Source organism: Ipomoea triloba, chromosome 14 (genome assembly GCF_003576645.1).
Source record: "Ipomoea triloba cultivar NCNSP0323 chromosome 14, ASM357664v1".
In the NCBI taxonomy this organism is placed as follows: Eukaryota; Viridiplantae; Streptophyta; class Magnoliopsida; order Solanales; family Convolvulaceae; genus Ipomoea; species Ipomoea triloba.
Window position 1 is genome coordinate 14,762,403 of NC_044929.1, and position 8,147 is coordinate 14,770,549.

The 8,147-nt window shown below is 34.3% G+C and overlaps 1 long non-coding RNA gene across 1 annotated transcript in view; it reads left to right on the plus strand.

Annotated features, from left to right (window-relative positions):
• The window catches only part of LOC116004254, a 2,804-nt gene extending 847 nt beyond the window's left edge, over positions 1 to 1,957 (plus strand). The window contains exon 2 of the long non-coding RNA XR_004094768.1: positions 1,205 to 1,957. This is a non-coding gene — a long non-coding RNA (uncharacterized LOC116004254). The remainder of the gene's footprint in view (positions 1 to 1,204) is intronic.
• The last annotated feature ends 6,190 nt before the right edge of the window (positions 1,958 to 8,147 follow it).

Genomic DNA, 8,147 nt, shown 5'->3' on the forward strand with positions numbered 1-8,147 from the left:
AAATATATATATATATATATATATATATATATATATATATATATATATATATATATATATCTACACACATATGAATATAAAACAAAATATATAATTTTCAGTGAATATTCAACAGAATATAAATATGCATGTAAGACAAACATTTTATATCAGATTGCATATAAACATGATATTTGCAGTATTTTCAGAATATACTATTGCAAAAGATAACCAATTTGAACAACCAGGTAGAGATAAACAAGCTCTGATACCAAATGTTAGAATAAACAAACATCATTGTAATGATCTAACCTGATAGCGGAAGCCAATAGGATCGAGCATCTCCAACCATAGTTGTAATTTCTATTGAATTGCTTCAAATTAAGGATTAGAGAGTTTTGTCAACCACTTGTCTCCTGAGCATCTCCAACCATAGTTGTAATTTCTATTGAATTGCTTCAAATTAAGGTTTAGAGAGTTTTGTCAACCACTTGTCTCCTGAGCAACTAGATGGTGTAGTCTATGAAGTTGTAGCAGTGGGAGGACCGTTGCTTAAATAGCCTACATGCCGTCATTATTATAGGCCCGTTACTTCCGTTTCAAACCACAACATAATGGCCATAAATGGCTTATTACTTGCACCACTTAATAGTGCTATAATAAATGGAAAATGTTACAGTGTAGTGTTCTGTGGTGGTGTGAAGCTGGTGTTATGGACAGAGATGATGGTGGGTGTGTTACTGTGTAGTGTGCATGTGTTTGGTCCATAGTAGCTAGGGTGGCTAGTGTGCATTTGTTTATTATGCTGTATGCATTATAGTGTGTCTGGTGTTCGTTGGAGTTGTTGTGGATTGGGGGTTTGGTTATTTGTTTTTGAGTTACTTTAAATGATTGTTTGTGTCATTATTTTCTGGTGATTTTTGTGGTTTGATTTTTTTTGTTTGTCTTTATGTATGTTTTGTTTTTGTCATCGTGGTATTATGATATAGTGCATGTGAATTACTTGTCTTGGTGCGTTGTTGTAGAGTGGCTAGTGTGTATTTGTTTGTTCTATTGTGTGCATTGTAGAATGGGGGGTTTAATTTACTAGGAGGTGTTGTGCATCTTGGTGAAGTGTTATTGGGTATGTGTTTTTTAGTTGATGTCTAAAAGAGTACTTTTGTTCGGTTTACTGTTTTGGTGGTTCTTATGTGTGTTGTCTTTGTTTTTGTTTTTGTTTTGTTAGTGCATGGAGCTCACTCGGACACGTGCGCTTAATAATTGTGTTATGGATATCTCGCCTAGTTTACTGTTTTGATGGTTTCTAAATTTTTGCATTCCGTCCGTCAAAGCAACCCAGGCAGAGTGAAAATTGAAATTGATGATGTAAAAGATGACCACCTAGCCTTCCTCCATTGATTGTACGTGTTCGTTCGCACTTCGCATGCACGAACGCGCTGCGCACTGACAATTAAGAGAATTTTTTGCAGAATTCCAGCCAAGTAGTGGAGATGGAAGGAGACAGTACCCGACAGCAACACCCAAGGCGATGATCCAGATTGTCTGTTTCTGGTAGATAAAGTAGCCGCCGCTCGATGGCCGTAAAACGACATCAGAAACAATAACAATTGGCTTGTCTAGGGAGCAAGACCACCCTATGAAGCCTATGAATGAAATTAGGAGGATTAAAACCACGATGCCCATCACCTACTTGTCCGACGCGGCGGCGTTTGATTGCCATTTCCCACATAGTAACACCGGGATTGAAAACAACAATGTGGCTGCCATCATAGCTCCGAACACCCAACACCCTTCTGCTCATCGCCCTTTTGGTTTTCAATTTACCACTCCTATCTGATGGACTAGTAAATGAGGTAAATAATTTAATGCGTCTCAATTTGCCTATCACCCTTGAACACCATTATGCCCAACAAAGTTAAATTTATACCTTTTTTATGTAAGATATTTTAAATAATAAAATTATAGATGTTGTTGTATTTATGCAATTTTTTTAAAACATTTCAATACCAGGAAGAAGCACAAATTTAGAGATTGTGGGTATTTGACTTGATAAATAAATTTCCAAATTAAAATTTAATGGTTTAAATTTAGTACTAGATATGTAACATTGATTTTAATTACATTCTAAAATTAGTTTAATAATTTCATAAATTTGGAAAAAAGGTAGGTGTTGCACGTGACAAGTGCATGCATGCACCATTGACACGCAATGGATGGTATGGGGAACAAACAGTCTGGGCGAGTTTTGGGAGCCATGATTACAACGACATTGTACTGATGCTTACAATCCCGATGTTAGTGTGTGGGATATGGCAGTCCACAATGATACTTCATTTTTAAATCAAAATTTTTAAATTATAATTATGAAATAGAAATTAAAATTATTGTGAAGTTAATAAAGTAATATATTATTATGTGAAGAAATTAAATAACGTCCGTGAGCCCACAAAATGAGAGAAGAACTTTGGAGAAAATAAAGGAAGAAATTAAATGGTGATGTAGAAGATTTAGGCCCACAACATAATCCCGCCTGACCTGGGGTCGCTGTTAGAGAGTCGCACTAAGGGGAGTAAGGGGGCTTGTTAGGGTCATTCACTCATGAATGATGGGGCACGGCGCGAAGATATGCACAAATTGAGGTAGCTAAAAATCGGTTAGTTGGTGCTCGATTTCATATTCAATTCTGGTTGAGAGTTAAAAAAAACCTATAAAATCGGCTATCAAATGCGTCGTTTATGATACTTAATTTTCTTGTTTAGTATTTAATTTTTAAATGGATGAATGTAGACATCTTTTGGTGTTCAATTAGCCTATGGTAGGTGCGTAGGCATGCACCATTGGCACACCATGGATGGTGGGGAACAACCACCATCATTTATGTAAATAATAATAATACTAAATTTTTGTAATTAATATTTTAATTTTTATTTTGAAAGCAATTACCTTAATAGTAATTAATTTTTTTTGTTTAATTAGTATTAAACTTGATTGTGTTCTCACTTGGCATGCACGCACGAGTTACGTACGCAGAATTAAGAGAAATTTTGGCAGAATTCCATCCAGCCGAATAGTAGAGATGGAAGGGGAGAAGGAAGAAGACAGTACCCGAGGCGATGAAGGCTTCAATTATAATGTTCCTCCATTTTTTGTTCATTTCAGCCTTGCAAGACTGGCTGTTGTAGCAAAAAAAGCTTTGGTGGTTAGTCCAATTTCTTCATACGGAGACATGATCCAGATTGTCTGTTTCTGGTAGATGAAGTAGACCGTAAAACGTCATCATAGCTCCGAACACCCTGTTAGGTTGCTCATCGTTGTTTTGCTTTAGGCCGGAATTGAAGCCCAGGTTTAGTTTGAGTAAAAACACAAAAAGATCGAGTCGGGCGTTTCTTGTCATGGTTTTAATCCTCCTGGATTCAGCCATAGGGTCGTCATTGTCAATGAAAAGAAGAAGGGCGATGAGCGAGGATTATATTGTCTATGCATAGGGCGTGCGTGCGGATTGAGAACATTATCAACTTAATTTCTTCACATAATCTATTATTACTTTATTCAATCCAATAATTTCAATATTATAATTATAAATTATTTTTTTAATTGCAAAATAGAATCTGTGTGTGTGTTTTGTAGGCTCAAAAGAGGTTGAGTGTATCCATGGAAACTGTAATTTATGCTGCGAATTTCCTTGATCGCTTCATCTCATTGAACAAATGCCAAGTATGTGTATTATCTGTTGTCTGTAGCTTTTATATATGTTTTTAATTAATTAATTGTAATGTGTTTTAACAACTTTACCAATCTGGTATATATATAGGGATGGACGTGTTGTACGTTTGACTTGCTCTCAGTTGCATGCTTGTACGTGGCTTCAAAGTTCAATGAAACACACCCTCCTTCTCTGCCTGCATTGCAGCTCATTCAATTCATTTCATTTCACCATATATATTTTTGTTTGCATGCATTTTTTTAGGAGAACGTGATCGAAAGTGTGCACTGATTAAATTCGTTTTAGGTGACAGAGGGAAACTCGCAATTATTATTGTCTTACACTAGGTAAATACCAAGGTTGTTATAATTGATCATGCCAATAGACGACTTACAGTAGGTTAAATATTATATTGTTATTATCAAACTAATAATAACCAGACTAACTTGGCTGGAGCATTTTTGTTTCTATGTAAAGTGATGAATATATGAATAGATGGAGGGCTTAGGATAGGGCATCCCCCATTTGGATGTAACATGATCGGACGGATGGAGATGTCGCTTCTGCAAGGTCTGGAAGTATGGGAACTGCTGTCCACAACTACTTACTCTTACTTGCAAGTTGCAACTCATGGAAACCCTACAAGCTAAGATGAGTTGAAGACATGCGCTACCCAGATGCTCCTTCAAACACTTTTAGGTACTCTTTTGTCAAGCGCACGTATGAACAATATATCACAGGAAAAAGTGTCAAACTACATTCAACTATTTATGTGTAAACTTAAAAAGTGCTAATTAAACCATCAAACAAGAAAATGTATAATTAACACATTTTTTCAATTTTTCCCTATAAAATTTGTAAGTGCAATATTTATAATGCACATTAGTGTTGGCATAATTAATTGACAAACCTTAGTATAGTTTATTTTATTTTATTATACTAGGTTGACATGTTCAAAGCTCAACAAAGGCTGATTTGGTTGATTCAAATGGTATGTGTTTGTTTTAAAGTGAGTGGACAATATTTATTTCAAGAGAGAAGTTTTAGCTTTTGGTTGAGGAAAGTGGTTACGTGGGTTTCTATTTAAAGGAAGCTTAATGAAGCTTATTTTTGCAACTTTCCTATTTTGAGTTTAACGAGATATTGAGCTAAGAGTTCTTTCACACTATTCAAGCAGTATTCGTGGTTTTCAGTGTTCGGTTCTTCGTTCATGATCTGGTGCTGATTCAGCAAGATTGAGGCTGCACGAATCCAATCACGTAGAGATGTTTTGAAGATTATTTTTGATGAATGTTGATGTTGTAGGTGTTGGACCTTGTTTATGTTTAGCATTTCATTTCCCTGTAATCTTGGCAAACATCTAGTGGATTGGGCTGTCGTGGGTGCCCTGCAGACGTAGGAGATTTGGCTCCGAACTGCGTAATCATTTGCTGTGTCCTGGTTTTACTTTCTTTATCCTTTTATCCTTTTATGTTTTAATCAAAATAATTAAAAAGGTCAAGATAATCTGTTTTAAAATTAAGTAGAATCATAAGGCTTCGTACATTCAAGATTCACGATTATCAATTTCAAAATTCAATCATATATATTATATATTGCTTACCTGGTATGTATTTAAAGTTGCCTTGCTGGTATGTATTGCTTAGGTGCCTATGTTGTGCACGCACACACACAAAAGAGTTTTCATTTCCTCTGCCATATTAAGTCAAATTGCATTTAAAAAATTAAAAAAAATGCTTCAATTGTAAGTATTTTTCTTGTTTGATGGGTCGATTGCACCTTAGCTTTTAAGTCATATTCGATACTCACTCGATCCGTTTCATTTTATATGTCTGATTTGGTTAATGAAATTTTACTGAAATTATTAATATACTAAATTTATATATTTAGAAACTACATTATCCTGGATGAATACACTACAGATCCAAAACTTGTAGAGTTATGTCCTAGTTTGGTGGCAGAATCCGTAGTCCGGTGCACCCTCAATCCCGGTGTTGCTATGTGGGATATGGCAGTCCATTGCCGCCGCGTCGGGGCGTTTTCTTGACAAGCAGGTGATGGGCATCGTGGTTTTAATCCTCCTGGTTTCAACCATAGCCTTTATAGGGTCATGGTCGTCGTCAAACTACAACGTCATTGGGTGAGGATTATTATATTGTCTGCGTAGGGCGTGCATGCGTGCAGATTGAGAACACAATCTAATTAATTTCTTCACATAATCTATTACTTTATTCACTCCACTAATTTCAATTTTATAATTGTAATTTAAAATTTTTGATTTTAAATAATAATAAAGTTAAATAAATAATATTTTTTTTTGAATTGCAAAATAGAATTTCAAAAAATTAAATACTAAACAAAAAAAAAATTAAGTATCGTTATGGTAGTTGTTTTAAAATAAATTTTTTAAAAATAATGTTTTAAAGGAAATAGTAGAAAATAGCAAGGGCTCAATCATGGGTTATGGTAGTTGTTTTAAAATAATTTTTTTTAAAATAATGTTTTAAAGGAAATAGTAGAAAATAGCAAGGGCTCAATTATGGGTCAAAACCGAGTAGAAATAAGGAAAACAAGCTTAAATAGTAAACATAGGGTTGTCAATTAATAGTATATTCTTGCGGTGGTATGTGGTATGTGGTTGATTTTTGCTGATATGATGGTGCTGCAATTTACCTAATTATTTTGTGTGATATCAGGTAAAGAGCTCATCAAGAAAGATATGGTTGAGGTATGATGATTGATATTGATAGAATAAATTGCACTTGCTTTCTTGAATCTAAAAGGAACAAAATAGCAATTGTTAATCATAGAGGGAAGATGAGAGAAATTGGCTCAAAGAAGCTTTGTTATTGAATGGTGTAGAGAAAGTAGAGAAGAGGAATCCGCTCCGTTGTGTGTGGGGAATGTCTCTTATATAAGCGGATCCTGACCCTTCAGAAATAAAATATATATTTCTCAAATGATATTTGATTCTGATCCGAATACCAAACAAATAAATGCACAGAACATATAGAGATGGTATACCCCAGGAATAATCCTATCAGATATATAGGTATAGCACTGTAAGCTTAGGTTGCTGGTTATAACTGTGTAAATTAGTTTGTGTATGTTAAGGGAGAAGATCATATATATCTACAATATGTATGTACAAAAATAGCAAGATTTGAAATAATAGTTCTTCATTAAAAAAATATATTCCCTAATTAGATATTGTAAGGACCCTAGTAGGGTCTTTCACTGGAAAGGATCAAAACAAGGGAAATAAAGTAAGTCGGGTTTTTTACAACTATCCAATACTTTTAATGAGTGTTTGAATCGAGATTTCAAACTGTAAATCTTATAAGATCTTACTATTTTTTTTTATAATTAGAATTTTTATTGGTAAATCATGAATTTTCTAGGATATTGATATTATTAAGGATCTCATCGAAAACTTACAGCAGCTTGCCAAACAAAAGCTAAGAGAAAAAAGAGCACAGGTATGACTGGCATAAAATCTACGATTGGATTCAAAAAAGCATAGGCTTCGGGCAATTTGCCGAAGAAAAAACTACTCGAATAAAGGGCAGAATTAAGACAGATCAAACTAAAGATCTTAAGCATAACAGACATTTTTTGTTCTTGGAGAGAATTGCCTTTTGATTGAGTTATTGATATAAGGAAAGGGGGAGTAAGTACGGTAGGCAAAAACTAGTTCTTCCTCTTTTTGCTCTTTTTGTTTGAACCCCCATAATCAAAAATTCTCAAGGAGAATCGCAAAAATCATACTTTCATACAATATCTTAATTGAATTCTATGTAATGATCAATATGTAATGATCAATCAATTCAATTGAATTCAATATCTACACATATTAAACTACGCATCTCAAAAGCCTAGTAACAATAGAATCGATTCTATAGATATTTGAAATCGAGTTGACAAACAACCAATACTTACTTAAATTTTTATAAGTGTCGAGGACAAATCGAAATGGGGCGTCGCCAAGTGGTAAGGCAACGGGTTTTGGTCCCGCCATTCGGAGGTTCGAATCCTTCCGTCCCAGAGCATTTTATTTTTATTTTCTTATTTTTTATTTTCTTATTGAATTCTATGAGACTCAAATTTTGGTTTTAACTTTCATTGAATCTTTCAGTTCTGTTTCAATTTGAATGTTAGATGGAGTGTGATTCTTGTTTTGAATTTTGATCTTCGACAAATCTTTTTTTTTAGTGAACAAAGGAGGAATCGAGATATGAAAGAATCTCTATTCCCCATCCCATTTTTCTATCCCATAAAAGAGGCGGCCTCGATTAGTAATAGTAATTTGTAATTCATTTGTTTTTTTTTTGTTTTTTGTGGGTCTCTTGGATCCTAACCAACTAACCTAAGGAGGTTGGTCCTAATTCAATTCGCTCAATAGGATGTCTTTGTCCAAATCTCATTAACAAACAAACAAGTAACCGATTTGTTTTCTTTGATTTGA